The sequence below is a fragment of the Sorex fumeus genome, unplaced genomic scaffold (assembly GCF_029834395.1).
Source record: "Sorex fumeus unplaced genomic scaffold, SorFum_2.1 ptg000095l, whole genome shotgun sequence".
NCBI lineage: Eukaryota > Metazoa > Chordata > Mammalia > Eulipotyphla > Soricidae > Sorex > Sorex fumeus.
In genome coordinates this window covers 5,641,317-5,658,233 of record NW_026606152.1, presented here as the reverse complement: position 1 = coordinate 5,658,233, position 16,917 = coordinate 5,641,317, and the positions used below count along the sequence as shown (strand labels likewise).

At 44.9% G+C, this 16,917-nt stretch overlaps 1 pseudogene; it reads right to left on the bottom strand.

The window, feature by feature from the left end:
* Positions 1 to 9,530: 9,530 nt before the first annotated feature.
* LOC130040707 (RNA polymerase II-associated protein 3-like) overlaps positions 9,531 to 16,917 on the bottom strand; it is a 30,969-nt pseudogene continuing 23,582 nt past the window's right edge.

The window sequence follows — 16,917 nt, the reverse complement described above, 5'->3', positions numbered from 1 at the left end:
ATAGAAGTAGTATTAAAATTCAAAGTGAAAAAGAAACATCTAAGAGGATTAGGTAGGGCTGGAGTGACAGCACAGTGGTTAAGGCATTTGCCTTGCACACGGCCGACCTGGGTTTGATTCTTCCCTCCATCCCTCTCAGAAGAGTCGGGCAAGCTACCAAGCATATCCCGCCCACACGGCAGAGCCTGGCAAGCTCCCCACGGCGTATTCGATATGCCAAAAACAGTAACAAGTCTCACAATGAAGATGTTACTGGTGCCTGCTCGAGCAAATGGATGAACAATGAGAGGACAGTGTTACAGTGCTAAGAGGATTATCAAATGTCAATTCAAATATATTTAAAATGTCACTACACCAAACAAACTAAATCTGTGTATTTTATATTCTTACCATCAAAAAAATACATAAATCTTTTAGAGTAAGAGAACATTTGAAAGGAAAACCTGGGACCACAGATGCAGGTCAGTGGTCTGCGCTGGCTGAAGGAAGCTCAGGTTTCCTCGGCACCAGGGAGGATCCCCCAAGCACAGGGTAGATGCAAGTCCCTGAGCTCTGCTGGGTGTGGCCCCCAAACTGTTGAGTAACATTGCTTTGTCCTTCAAGAAGCTTAGGTTTTATCTGGTTACACCCATTATTCTGGTTACACCCATCAATCTGGTCACACCCACCACAGTGCTCCAGAGGCACTTCCACTTCCATTGTGTTTACATGTAAACATGTAAACACTCTTCCCTATGCTCTCCTTCCCACCCAGTTAATCAGCTTTCCCCTTAATCAGACTTTGTTAATTTGTAAGATCAGTTTCCCAGAAATCTATGATTTTATATGTATGAGTGAAATATTGCCTTTCTCCTCTCCCTATGCCTTATGAATAGTTTACCTTAAAGTAATATCCTTTTTGTATAGATACAGGAAGACCGTTAACATTATGCTTTGTAATTTAGGATTTGATTGGCCTTGAATATTGTTCACTCCCGGGCATCTTTCTCAACTTAAGTCTCAGTTGCCCTTAGTTCCTAACACCCCAAAAGCAGGGTCCCGACGAGGGACTGAATGGACCCAGGGCAAGCGGTGAGCTACGCTGGCAGCGAAATGGGCCAGGCCAAAGTGCCACGATTCTTAACTATAAGTTAAGAGTTTGATCATAGACAAATGCTGTCATGATCCAAAGGTAACGACAAGACTAGGATCCTGCTAGGGGTGGGAAAGATTATCTGGCCTGAGCACCGTAGTCTGAGATTGAGATGGCCCTAGGAGAGCAATTCTATAAGTTTAAGATATTTCTTACTGTATCCATACAAAATGATTTATATTATATTCTTGTATGCTTGTCGGACAAGGAGAGGAGAGGCACGCCCATGGGATTCTGCTCTAGGGTGGGTCCTCCTGCTGAGGAAGGATCTGTCCTAGGAGAGGTCTTCCCTGAGGCTAAGATTTCTACCCCTATTGATTGCGACCGCACCTAACTGTTTCCCCAATTCCTCATGGAGAGAGGATTTAACTGTACTGTAGGAGCCGGCTGGCAGAAGGAAGAAGAGAGTTCAGAGAGGATCAGAACCCAGACTCCAGAGAAGGAGGATGAAGGGGAATGGAGAAGGAGAATGAAGTAGCTGGGGGAGGAAGAATGGGGGCAGAGATAGAGAGACAGATGAGGAGAGAACCAGAATAAACTACGACTAATACCTACCAGCCTGGCCCTCGTTCCTTCCTCTGCCTGATCATCGCCATCGACCTCTTCAGGGTGGTAGGAGGGTGAGACTACCGAACGCGGGTGGCGGGGGAGATAGAGCCACCGCCGTGTGGGTGCCGCGAGCCCCACTTTGTGTGAGTTTACACACAAACCAAACATTGTTCTTCAATTAGAAAAAATATGATAATAAAAAGGCCTAGCAGATAAAGTGAGGCAGTCTTTTTAAAAATTACATTGACAGGGGCCGGAGCAATAGCACAGCGGGTAGGGTGTTTGTCCTGCACGCGGCCGACCCGGGTTCAATCCCCGGCATCCCATAGGGTCCCCCTAGCACCACCAGGAGTGATTCCTGAGTGCAGAGCCAGGAGGAACCCCTGAGCGTTGTTGGGTGTGACTCCCCCCCACCCAAAAAAAAGCAAGAAAAAAATTACATTTAGAAGACTGGAGCAATAGTATGGGGGTTAGGGCACTTCTGGCTACTAAATCAAATGTGACGACCTTGCACATGGCAGACCTGGGTTCGATCCCCAGAGCCCCATATGACCCCTGAGCTTCTTCAGGAGTGATTCCTGAGCACTGAACTAGGATTAAGCCCTGAACACTGCAAAATGTACCCTCTTCCCCCTCCCCCCCCCCCAGCTAAACATAATTTACATTGACAAGGGCTGGAAAGATAGTACAGCAAGTAGGGCATTTGCCTTATATTACGTAAGGTCCCCAAGTCTGCCAAAAGTCAGAGCTGAACAGAGTCAGCTATGACCCAAACCCCCTCACCCAGAAAAAAAAAACCTGAAAACAAATTACACTGACAAACACAAATCTGAAGTCTCATCAGGGCAAATAAACAGCCCAGTCCCACTTCTGGTCTTGGAGAGAGGCTGCAGCTGAGCAGGGCCAGGCAGGCTCAGTTTCCAGCCCAGATCTCTGGAGCCTTCTTCAGATGGGGGGACCGAGTCCTCACCCTGTGGGAACACCCAAGCGCTCCATCCACACCCAAACTCCACCAGCATAAAAACAGCCCAGCTGAGATGCCACACTGCTCCTCAAAGCACATGGCAGTGTACACCTCCAAACTCCACAATACCAACAGCCCAGTAGGGCACAGGAACTAGATGGGAAAGTTGCCCACTAAGCTCAGCAAGTGAAATCTGTAACACAGAAAACTCAACTAGCATCACCCAGCTCAAGAAATACTCAATGACTTCAGTAACACCATCACGAGACATATGTTATGACGACCAATATAACGTAAGTATTTTACGCATGCTCAGGGGCAGGCGGGGGCAGAGGCACTGGAGCACTGGGGGTGGGAAAATCACACTGGCGGTGGGATTGGTGGTGGACCACTGCATATCTCAAGCAACTTTGTAAATCAGGATGTTAAAATAAAATTTCAGACATTAAAAAAAAAGGAAGTCTCATCAGTAACATCAGTTTTCTAATGGAATTATTACCATATGCGTGACTATAAAAAAGAGATTTCTACTCACTGAACGGCTGAAGTCCCACTGATTTCTTCTATTTTTAATACTTTTGCTTTTGGAACATCGCTTGTGAGCCAAAGATCCTCTTGGCTTGAATTCTTCTTATTTGCAGTGCCTGTGGTTGCTATGACATTTGCTAGATTAATAGGATTACTCTCTGGAGGATGAGCAGCAGTGCTATCTGGCTCATCCACAGTCTGTATCAAATTACCAGTTTCTTCTATAATAATCTTCCTGAGTGGTTTCTAGAACAATTAAAATAATTTTTAAAATCAACATATAAAGGTTTTCTATTTATGGGTTAGAAATGAAAAGGCTCTAGTGTTCTGAAAGCCCGTATTTCAGTTCTAGCTAAATTAAATCCGATGGCTAGACAACTTAGAAATCAAACTCTAAGGACACAAAGAATATGGGCCAGGGGTAGAGCGAAGTAGCAGAGCACTGGCCTTGCATGTGTGAGGCCCTAAGTTTGGTCCCCAGCACTGGAAAGAAAAACAAAAAACACACCAAGAATACAAAGATGCACAGCACTACCATATATATGATGAAAGGAAGGTGTCTATAAAAAATACACACACGTATTCACCTTTAGTAGACTTCCTTTGTTATATGCATTTAAGTGTATATACTTGTAAAGACGAATATATATATATGTTATAGAATAAAAGACAATGTCTTTTACTATACTATAAACTACTACTATAGAAGGGAAAGCCCTAACACTAGCAAACGTGAAAAGGAATCAGCACGGGCATGAGGTGAGCCTCCACAGGTGGGCAATGCAGCGGGTTCTACAGGTCATAAAAGGTGAGAAGGCCCATGCAGAGAAGTAACAAGCAAAGCCTACATGCCTTAAAACAGACTACAAAGGCTCTTATGTGTCAGGTCACATTTGGACTTCTCCAAAGGTAACAAACTCATATACACCCAATCACTTAAGGATTGTTTGGCAGCATATAGCAGACCAGGTAAAACCAGTGGAGTGTATTGCATAATTTTTTTTTCTTTTTGGGTCACAACTGGCAATGCATAGGGGTTACTCCAGGCTCTGCACTCAGTAACTACTCCTGGCGGTGCTCGGGGGACCATATGGGATGCTGCGAATCGAACCCGGGCCGGCAACGTGCAAGGCAAACGCCCTCCCCGCTCCAGCCCCTGTATTATATGAAATTAATACTAAAACTGAAGCACAGTCTCTAAATACGTAGCAGCTAAATAAAAACAAGTCAGGTTTTTAAAGCTGGCAAGACTTAGACATGGTGCATTTTATTTTAATAACTAGCATTCACTCTTTCAATCATGAGGGGAATAAATATCTTCAATTTCTTAATTCTACAGGATACTCTTTCACATTTAATAAATACTCATTTGGGGCCCAGAGAGACACCAAGGGGCTCAAGCCATCTTCTTGGCATCAGCTGACGCTGGTTGGACCCCAGGCACAGCATATGGCTCCTGAGTGTCGGAGTATAGCTCTAAACATACGAGGCTGTTCATCTGTAGGCTCTTCTCTGTGATCTCCCCAACCAGCTAATCACCTTTCTCCCTAATCAGATTCTGTTAACTTGTAGGATCAAATCCTTCTAGGACACTGAACTTGTATTGTAAGTGAAACGTTGCTTTTCTCCATCTCTTACATAGTTTACTTTAAAGCAATGTCCTTTTTGTATGGACACAGCAAGACAGTTAATATTATGCTTCTGTAACTTGGGAGTTAACTGACTCCGAATGATATTTACTCTTGGGCATCTGCCTTCTCAACTCAGTTGCCCTTAGTTCCTAGCACCCCAAGAGCAGGGTCCCGACAAGGGACGAAAGGGACCCAGGGCAAGCTCTGAGCTACCCTGGCAATGAAATGGGCAAGGCCAAGTGCCATGATACTTAACCATAAGTTAAGAGCACAGTCAAGGACAAACTCTGTCATAACCCAAGAAGTACCTGACTAAGGACCCTGCTGGGGTTAAGAAAGCCGAACCTGGCCTGAGGACTCTGGTCTGGAGGATACAATGAGATGTTCTCAGGAAGAACCAAACTTTAAGTTGATACATCTCTTACTGGGCTCATACAGAAGACATTGCTAGAAATAGGAGAAGCAGATTTACTACAACTATTCAAGTGGATTACTAGCTGAGGAAAGAAGAAAGCACACACCCTGGATGGGATCCCGCCCTTCAGCGATCTCCCAGTAATCCGGAGTCATCTCCTTAGATGAGATTTGTCCTTGAGTCAATCTCCTGGAGGAGTGGTCTTACCCCCTCTCTGTTGACCTGTTAATGCTCAACCCACCTTTGTATCACCTCCCTGTGTGATTGCTTATAAACTAAGACTGTAAGATCGGAAGGGGGCGAGTGAGAATGAAGAGTGAGTGAGAAGCAGGGGGATCCAGAGAGAGAACCAGAGGAGAATGGAGAGATAAGAGTGCTGTGGTCCTTCAGGAAATGCACACTGGAGCAGCACCAGGACTGACCCCTGAGCACGGAGCTAGGAGTAAGCCCAGAGCAATGCCAGGTATAGACCAAAAACAAAACAAAAAATTCTCTTCCTTTGGACTCAAAAAGAAAAAATACTTCTTAAAAGTAAGGTAAGTTATTTTGGGAACTGAAGGAAGGGAAAGAACATTTCAGGGTCAGAAGAGAAGGTGAATTCCCAGGACAGAGAATATGCCCAGCACACCTCTCAGGCGGACAGGGGCCACTGCCCCGGAAAGGGGAAACATACCCTGAAGTGCCGCATGATATCTTATCATCTCGTTCTTACTCTGGAGAACCTGGCAGGCTACCAAAAGTACCCTGCCCACACAGCAGAGTCTGGCAAACTCCCCGTGGCATATTCACCATGCCCAAAACCAGTAACAATGACGGGTCTCATTCTCCTGACCCTGAAAGAGCCTTGAATGTGGCACTTTCTAAAATCTCAGGGCTAGGGCGAAGGAGACGTTACAATCGATGAACAACAGGATGACAGTGATACAGTGATACCCGGAAGGAACGGAAGGCACTCCAAATGTTTGTTCCGACCGCACAGCTGGACTCGGTGAAGTGGAGAACACGGCGCCTCCTGAAAAGAATGGGGTGCCATGTCTGGCAGTTCGTGGGTGGCAAAGCCATGTCAGGGGCTGCCCCCAGGGTGCTGTCCATGCCAGGCCCGTGCCCCAGCCCCTTTAGCTCTCTCCCCGGGACTAGACTGCCAAATTCAAATCAAGAGCTTAAGTAAACTAAGTTTTGACACATGTATTACTTCCATGCTAAAACCACTCTATCCCGTAACTAAGGCCTAATGGTAAGGACTGTTACTAGATAAACGCACAAAAATGTAAAAGATGATAGCAAATTTTCTGACAGAATCCTGTTAGCGGTTCTCTTTTAATCATGAATAAGTGAGGTCTCTATTGAGAAATATCAGTAGCAGAAATTTTCTATCAAGACAGGTAGGACACTTTTCTCGCACACAGAAGACCCAGGTCCGATCCCGGGCACCCCATGTGGTCCCCTTAGCACTGCCAGGAGTGATCCCTGACCACCGAGCCAAGAGGAAGCCCTGAATGCTGCCGGGTACGGTCCAAACACAAAAACAAAAAGGACTGACCAAGAATGGATGTATGTTGCCATTTAAAGAAGAAAAACTAAAAAGCCTCATTTCTAACAGGCAATATTATTGGGAGCACCAAATAAAGGGTGTTTGGAGGATCCTCCCAGGAGGGGAGATGCATGTCGAAAGTAGACTATGGACTGAACATGTTTGCCACTCAATGCCTCTTTTGCAGACCACAACACCCAAAAGGAGAGAGAGAACACAGGGGATTGCCCTGCCACAGAGGCAGGGGGGAATGGGGGGATGGGGGTGGGGGGGATATTATCCATGGTGGTGGAAAATGGGCACTGGTGGAGGGATGGGTATCTGATCATTGTATAATCGAAACCCAAGCACAAAAAATTGTAAATCTACAACTGTACCTCATGGTGTTTCACTAATTAAAAAAAAAATTTTTTTTTAAAGTGCTTTATTGGCACAAAAAAAAAGAGTATCACTTGATCACTTGACTTCCCATTAATCATTGATTTGCTCAAGCGAGCGCCAGTAACGTCTCCATTTGTCCCTGACCCGTGCTCGTGTAGCCCAATGGCATCTGTTCGTTCTAGGAACACAAAGAGCCTCAAGCCAATCGTTCAGGGTCTTGATGAGTATAACTTATGATAAAAACCAAATATTATCATTTTTAAAAAGCCAAGAATTGGTGACCAGAAAAACAGTATAGTAGATAAGATGCTTGTCTTGAATGCAGCCAACCCACGTTCAATTTCTAGCATCTCATATGGTCCCCCAAGCCTGCCAGAGCCATAAGTACCGCTTGGGTGTAGCCCAAAAAAACACTATAGCACGTCAGCACTGCTGTATCATTGTTCATCAATTTGCTCAAGCGGGCACCAGTAACGCCTCTATTGTGAGACTTGTTGTTACTGTGTTTGGCATTTCGAATACGCCATGGGTAGTCAGGCTCTATCGTGCAGGTGGGAGGCTCTCGACAGCTTGCTGGGCTCTCCAAGAGAGACAGAGAAACCGAACCCAGGTTGGTCACATGCAAGGCAAATGCCCGACGGTGTGCTATCGCTCCTGGGTAGCCAAAAAACAAACACACAAAAATTCAAGAATAAACAACAAAACTACTGAAAAGAGTGAATAGTACAATGGGTAAGGTGTTACAATGGGTAAGCCACCTTACATGCAGCTGTCCTGGGTTAGATCCCCAGCATCCCATATGGTCCCTCACGCACCGCCAGGAGTGATTTCTGAGTGCAGACCCAGGAATAAGCCCTGAGCACCACAGGGTATGACCCCCTCACCCCCAGACCCAAAACAAGGGACACGGAAAGGTATCAAATTAAGGAAACTTCTACAATTATACTTTGTAAAAACACCTTCTTCCTTTGTAAGAGTTTGATGAGTACATCTGCTCTGACTCTCTTCTAAAATTGTAATTCTTAATCACCATCAATGCATAAAACCTATCAGACCCCTCTGGGGCAGGACAGGATAGTAAGTTGTGAGGGGCACACAGATCTGACACGGTCATGGGTTGTGCAGGACACACACGTCTGGAGAGTTAATGCCATAAAAGTTTGGCCTGGATTAGTAATTTTTTAAATAATGGCTTCACAATTACTTGATGTGTTAGTTGTTGTTTTTCCTATGTGCTTTATAGTTCAAAATTCACATACGATACATAAAAGTTAGAAGTTAACAGTCACATACGTATGTGCTTTGAATTACTACAACTTTAAAGTTCAGAACAAAACAAACCACTAAATTCATGCCCGCTCCTCTTTGCAGTTAAGCACCAAAAGAGAAAACAAAACAAAAAACACCAATAAATAAACAACCTGCCTCTATTTATGCCATAAACAATAACCTGTACTGTGTGTTTGTTTTTTGGGCCACACCTGGCTGTACTCAGGGACGAATCCAGTTGCTGGGCTCAGGGAATCACCTGTGCCAGGGACTTAATCCAGAACGCTTGCAAGTAAGGCATAAGCCTTAAGCCATCTCTCTCATCCCAGGCAATGTAGAATTTCAAGAATAATTATGCCTACACTAGATTTTTGCCTACAGCACTAATTTAGATATAACCCTACACATGATAAATGGCTATAACACTAAAACTCTAATTTCAAATAGTCACAAAATAAAAAACAATTATAAAAAGTACAATAGCTTCAAATTCCTTTAAAATTAGAAAATCAGAAAATCACTGTCACTGTCACCCCATTGTTCATCGATTTGCTCGAGCGGGCCCAGTAACATTGTGAGGCTTGTTACTGTGTTTGGCATATCAAATATGTCACGGGGAGCTTGCCAGGCTTTGCCATGCGGGCGAGATACTCTCGGTAGCTTGCCGGGCTCTCCGAGAAGGGTGGAGGAATCGAACCCGGGTCGGCCGGGTTGGCTGCATGCAAGGCAAACGCCCTACTCACTGTGCTATCTCTCCAGCCCAAAATTAGAAAATATGTATCAATATTTAAATTTAGTGTTAAAAGTCACTTAAGGCCCTCTATTATAACAATGGTGGCTGGACTGGTATTGGAGTGTTGAATGCCTTAACATAACATAACATAAAGTTATGACTTTATAAAACTCCCACAAATTACAAAGTAACTCACCAAGCGTAAGATAGAATCTATGAAAATTCCATATAATAGAATATTACTCAGTCTTAAAAAAATTAAGTTCTGATCTATGGTTATATGAATGAATACTGAAGACACTATGCTTAGTACAGAAGCCAGGCAGCCACAAAAGAACAAATGTTGTATAATTTGCTCTCTCTCTCTCTCTCCATATACTTATGATACCAAGAACAGTCAAATTCCTAGAGACAGAAAACAGAATGATTTTCAGGGCTGAAAGGAGAAAAGAGAGAAGAATTACTGCTTACATTGGGTTTTATTTTTTTTAACTTTTTCCACTTGTGAACCCTTAGCATCTGAGAAGTTTCTACATGACCACAGGTATATAAATCAAAAATTTACTGATAATAAAGCACAAGAAATTTGGTTTAAAATTTCATTTTAAAAACTGCTTGCAACTCCTACAGGGGTCACAACCAACAATTTTAGAAGCGAGGGCTTAGATACAGGAATAGTCTTCAGACGGTGTGATGAAAACATTCTGGGTGTGGAGTTGTTACAGCTTCTCAATAATTAATCACAATCACTGTCACTGTCACCCCACTGTTCATCAATTTACTTGAGCCGGCGCCAGTAACATATCTATTCGTCCCAGCCCTGAGATTTTAGCAGCCTCTCCTTACTCGTCTTTCCCAACGCTGTCATATTGGAGGAACTTTCAGGGTCAGGGGAATGAGACCCGTTATTGTTACTGTTTTTGGCATATCGAAGACGCCAGGGGTAGCTTTCCAGGCTCTGCCATGCGGGCGGGATTCTCTCGGTAGCTTGCTGGGCTCTCTGAGAGGGAAAAACTGCCTCAACAATCAATAATCTTTCTTGGGGGGGGTCACACCCAGCAATGCACAGGGGTTACTCCTGGCTCTGCACTCAGGAATTACTCCTGGCGGTGCTCAGGGGACCATATAGGATGCTGGGAATTGAACCCGGGTTGGCTGCGTGCAAGGCAAATGCCCTACCCGCTGTGCTATCGCTCCAGCCCCGACAATCAATAATCTTAAAAATTTGCTCAATAGTGTAAATATACCTAATACCACTGAACTGTACACTTAGAAATGGCCAAAATGGTCAATTTTGTGTTATGTAAAATTAACCACAATAAAAATACATGGGTCCCAACTGAATCCAGGCCTGGAGAGGACATGCCACATTTACTGGTATACATCAGAAAAAAAGGCTAAAATTCACATATTTAGGTATTTATGTCAAGAACTTAGAAAGACAGCAAGTTCAACCTGAAGACAGATGAAACGAAGGAGCAGAAATAAAAAAGAAAACATAATTGACAAAGGCCCTCCCGTTGATCATCCATTTGCTCGAGCGGGCCCAGTAACGTCTCCATTGGAGACTTTGTTGTTACTGTGTCTGGCATATCGAATACTCTCAGTAGCTTGCTGGGCTCTCCAAGAGGGGCGGAGGAATCGAACTCGGGTCGGCCATGTTGGCTGCGTGCAAGGCAAACGCCCTACCCGCTGTGCTATCGCAAAAGCAAACTGAGTCTGACAGATATGGACAGATATGGACAATCTGATTTCTTTCTTTCTTTCTTTTTTTTTTTTGGCTTTTGAGTCACACCCGGCGATGCACAGGGCTTACTCCTGGCTTTGCACTCAGGAATTACTCTTGGTGGTACTCAGGGGACCATATGAGATGCTAGGAATCGAACCCAGGTCCACCGCATGCGAGGCAAACGCCCTACCCGCTGTACTATTGCTCCATCCCCGACAATCTGATTTCTAAAAGTGGATCCTAACTATCTCTAAGAATAAAAAAGAAAAATTATTACTGATTCACATTATTTTCCATCTCTCACTACTATTTTTGTTCTTTTCATTCCTACCATTTACTTAATTTCTTTCTCACCTAAAATCAGATTTTTTCACTAATTTTAATTTATATTAGTCAGACTCAACTGCATATTACTAGCTTCTTATGAAAACTGTATTTTTTTAAATCTACAAACATATTCGTGTCCTAAGCTGAAAGAAAGGGCACTTTTCCAGGTTCAAGTTCTTTACCTTTGAACTGTGGAAAAGCTCTGTAAATGTCTTTTTTCCGTAATTTGGGGGTTCCCTGAGGATGAATGACAATTGTTATAAAAGTCATACCTTCCTTGGCTTCAATTAACTTGCCCAAAAATGTTCTTGCAGTTCCTCTTCTGGCAAAAGCTTTAGAATATGAGCCATCTAAAGAAATAGCTTGCGTGCAATCTTTTTCGGCTTCTTCATACCTATTAAAAATAACCAGCAGGGGAAACTGCTCATCAAATAAACACACCAACTGCAGCAAAGTAATAGAAAACATTTTTATGTGAAAATCATGCATATCATTTCAATTACCTGTGAATGAAGGAAAGACTACTTTTTAATCATTTCGGGGTTGGGGAGGGTGGGGAGTTGGACCACACAGGCCGATTTTAGTTTTACTCCAGGCCGACTGATGCTGCTGCTCAAGGCAACATTGATGGTGCCTGGGATCAAGCTGGGGTGCAGAGAAAGCAGCACCCTAACCCCTGTACTATTATCTCCCTTCTCCAGCCCACGCTGTTCAAATTTTTCACTCGTCCAATCTTGAAATGACACGGCTAGGGAAGAGGATGATGATGAAACGGGAAGGACACAAGAATACCAAAGCCAGCAGTCTACTTACTGCCTTCCAATACTCAATGCAACATTTACATACTGCACCGGCAATGGCTAATTGGCAACTGTTTTTTAATAAAACAACTATTCACTTCTAGAATGCAACATCTAAGCAAAAGCAGTCTGTAAAACTTTTGAATTTTGGGTCAGAGATATTGTATAGTGGGTAAGGCGCTTGCCTTACACGTGGCCGACCCAGGTTCTATCCCTGGGATCCACAGGGTCCCTGAGTGGCACCTGGAGAATTCCCAAACGCAGAGCCAGGACTAAACCCTGAGCTTCACCAGGTGTGATACCCCCCCCCAATAAAAAACCCCACTCAGCAGTGTTCAGGGACTCCCAGTTCAGTGCTCAAGGGGTACTCCTGGTAGGAAACCTCGTGCCACCAGAGAGGTAGAGCGTGTTTCGCCCTCTGAGCCACCTCCCAGCCTCTGCACTCTTTCTTTCTTTCCTTTTTCCCCTTTCTTTTGGTTTCCAGGCCACACTCAGCAGCACTTAGGGATCACCCGTGGCTCTGCACTCCGGAATTACTCCTGGCAGTGAGGATCAAACCCAGGTAAGCCGTCCCCAAGGCAAGGGTCCTCCCCGCTGTGCCATCGCTCTGGCCCCTCAACTCTTTATTCCTTACCCTTTCCTGAAACTCATAAATGAAAACAATTTCTTATCTGAGACATTATTCTTAGTATTAGTCAAAATTAAGATCTGAAAATTTCAAACCAACACACGGTTCTTAAATAGCAAGTCAATATTTTCAGAAACTAGGATAGGAAGACATGCAGTGATCTCTACCCTAATCAAAATAATGTCTATGGTTAAATATACAACCAAATGTACTTTCAGGACAAGCTAAGGATTCCCAACCTGACAGGTCATTTGAGAGATCTGAAAACTTGAGTGGGAAAAACTACAGCCTTAATTTTCACTAACCTTCACACAAACTTTGTTTCAATTGCAAATATAGACAAAACCATGGTAGTTAATTAGGACTGTCCCTAATTAAAAAATATTTTTAGACCACTTTACAATTGTGAAAGGTGACCGAGAATATTCTTGATGTACATCACCATTTCAGAATTCCCAAAGTCACTGAACCTGCTGTTGTATCTGACTGCAGAGTTCCCGCCTGGAGACACTCAGCCACACAGCTGGCCAACTCTGAGCAGCTCTGACCCGAGCAGACTCAGGTTCAAGAATGAGGTCAGAGCTTGTCACTGTTTACACAATCACCTACCTAAGTTGCCTTTGGGCATTCCCTATTGCCTCCATTAGTCAATGAACTGGAGAACATATGCTAACAATCACCCCAACATTTACTGTCCTGATTTAAAAGAGATTTTTAGCTTTATTTTAGCTTTAGCCTGCTTAGTAGAAACTTCCCATTTCATAATATGGGAAGGCGGGGGGCGAGGGGGAATAGTACATAGCACTATACCAGAATCTTAATATTCTTTATAACTCTACTTCAGTGTAACTTGATTTTTTTGTAATCCTAGATATATTGTTAGAAACTATGTATTACATACAATTTTATATAATAAAGAAAAATATTGTTCTGAGAAAGGTATGCCATGCGGCCAACGGATAATAGCACAACAAATAGCTTAGAGTGCCTATTTATAATATATGGGGGTGAGGGCTGGAGAGAGAGGACAGCAGATAGGCCGTTTGCCTTGCACACAGCTGAGCCAGATTCCATCCCTAGCACCCCAATGGTGCCCTGAGCACCTCCAGGAGTAATTCCTGAGTCGGAATCAGTACTTTTCCCTGAGCACTACCAGGTTAACTTTTTTTGATTTCCTCTGTTTCATCCCCCCAGAAACCACACATTTTTTCTAATACTGGGAATTGAATGAAGGGCTTCATATATGCAAGGCTCTACCGGTGAGCTACATCCCTTTTCCTTTAGGTTATTGTTGTTGTTGTTGTTAACTTAAACACCATGGCTTATGGCCCTTTAGTTTTTGGTCACTACTATGTGAAGCATCATTACAAGATACACAAAGACCTAGAAGACAGTTCCTGTGGAGACAGCTCAAAGGCTGGAGTACAAGCAGATGAAAGTCTCAGGTCCAGCCCCAGGCACTGCACATCCCCGAAGTACCAGGAAGAGCAAGCCCTGGGCACCGAGCAAAGAGAAATCCCTGTGGAGCACAGGGTTTGGCCCCCAAACCAAAAGTCAAAACCAAAACAGATATTATGCTACCGTCTAGCTTGAAATTCCTGAGCAAACGCTGAAGCCACAGGGCCGAGCTTTCAATGCACACGTGACCAAGTGCATCAAGACAGCGATGCCTCCAGCCAGACAAGTATGACGGTGACACTTCTCCATTGACTACTTGCCTAAAGGTTCTGCTGCTAAAAACTATTTTAAAATCACCAATGTCCAAGAGATTATCACACTCAGCTCCCGGGAGCGAACAAGGCACAGTCTTCTACCCTGTGCCTGACTGTCTCCACCAGGGCCCAACAGCTGAAGACCTCCGGGCCCCAGCCAAGGCCCTGCTGGGACCACTCTCCACACACTTGGATGAGCCTCACACATAAAAGAACTGGCAGAGGAACCCAGGTGTGTGGGACCCGGGGCTGAGATCTCCAAGCCTGCACGGTTTGGGACTGGACCTGCCAGTAGTTAAACAGTTACACCCGCCAACTGCCATGTAACCCCAACAACGGCCAGGATCCAGAGATTATCACACTCAGCTCCTGGGAGAGAACAAGGCAGAGTCTCCTACCCTGTGCCTGACTGTCTCCACCAGGGCCCAACAGCTGAAGACCTCCGGGCCCCAGCCAAGGCCATGCTGGGACCGCTCTCCACACACTTGGATGAGCCTCACGCATAAAAGAACTGGCAGAGGAGGCCAGGTGTGTGGGACTCCAAGCCTGCATGGTTTGGGACTGGACCTGCCAGTAGCTAGACAGTTACACCCACCAACTGCCGTGTAACCCCAACAACGGCCAGGATCCAGAGATTATCACACTCAGCTCCTGGGAGAGAACAAGGCAGAGTCTCCTACCCTGTGCCTGACTGTCTCCACCAGGGCCCAACAGCTGAAGACCTCCGGGCCCCAGCCAAGGCCATGCTGGGACCGCTCTCCACACACTTGGATGAGCCTCACGCATAAAAGAACTGGCAGAGGAACCCAGGTGTGTGGGACCCGGGGCTGAGATCTCCAAGTCTGCATGGTTTGGGACTGGACCTGCCAGTAGCCAGACAGTTACACCCACCAACTGCCGTGTAACCCCAACAACGGCCAGGATCCAGAGATTATCACACTCAGCTCCTGGGAGAGAACAAGGCAGAGTCTCCTACCCTGTGCCTGACTGTCTCCACCAGGGCCCAACAGCTGAAGACCTCCGGGCCCCAGTCAAGGCCATGCTGGGATCACTCTCCACACTCAGCTCCCGGAAGCGCATGGCCACGAATTCTTATCATCTCATTCCTACTTTGGACAAACTGGCAGGCTATCGAATATAACCTGCCCACACGTCAGAGTCTGGCAAACTCCCCGTAGTATACCCAATATGCCAAATACCAGTAACAATGATGGGTCTCATTCTCCTAACCCTGAAAGAGCCTTGAATATGGCACTTTTTTTAAAAAATCTCAGGGCTAGGACGAAGGAGACGTTACTAGGGCCTGCTCGAGGCAATCGACGAACAACAGGATGGTCGTGATCGTGATCGTGAATGTCCAAGACATACAAAACTACTGAAACTATTAAAATGGGGAGTGGGGGCGGACAAAGTTATAGTACAGCGGGCAGGTGTTTGGTTTGCAGGTGGTCAACTGGGTTTCAATCCCCAACATCCCATGTGGTCCCTGGAGCCTGCCAGCAGTGACTTCTGAGTACGGAACAGGAGAGCGCCCTAAGTACTTCTGGATGTGGCCCCAAAACAAAACACAATTAAAATGTCTAGTACCAGACTACTAAAAGGGGGGCACATGTTATAGAGAACTACCCTTCACTATGTACTAAGTCCTTAGTACAAACACACACTTACCTTTCTCTCTCTCAACCACAACAGGAGTAATTTATAGCTTTTCGGTTAGATAAAACTTGGTTTTCATTCTGAAAAGCAGCTAAGTGGAACCAATACTTACTTTCGAATCTTCAGATAGGCCATCGCTCTATTAGCAGGAAGAAGAGCATTGGCGCCATCTGCTGCCATTCCTTGAGCATAGCACTCAATTGCTCTTTCATATTTTCCCTCTTAGAAAAATATATTTCCCTGTAATTGTGGAGAAAAGAATAAAGGGAAAAAATGTTTTTATATGCAACAAAGAGTGTAGTCAAATCCAAATCTTAAAAAACACAAGGATACTCATTATTAATAAGTTCTACTGTGATTCCTAATAATTCAGTTCCTAATTAATTTTTTTAAAAGACTACTACTATATTAACATACAACATTAATCATTACATTGTTAGAAGAGATTGGAGCCAATATTGATGGGTATCAATACTCAGGAGACACTATTTTGGGGGCTGATAGGGGCTTTTTTTGGGTCACACCTGGCAATGCTAAGGGGTTACTCCTGGCTCTGTACTCAGAAATTACTCCTCGCAGTGCTTGGGGACCATATGGGATGCCGGGGATCAAACCCTGGTCGGCCACATGCAAGGCAAATGCCCCACGCGCTGTGGTATCCCTCTGGCCCCTTAGAGGACACTCTTGGTAGTGACTTGGAGACCAGTATTAGGGGACCAATGGCATACCAACCACGGATTAAACCAGTCAGCCACATACAAGGCAAGTGCCTCACCCTCCCCCCCAGACTATCCAGCCCCCAAAATTATTTTTATTGTCTGTGACTTTAGTTTGGGGCTATAACTTGGCAGGTGCTCAGGGCTGACTCTTGGCTCTCTGCTCAGGGATCGCTCCTGGTAAAGGTCAGGGGATCAAATGTGGTGCTAGGGATT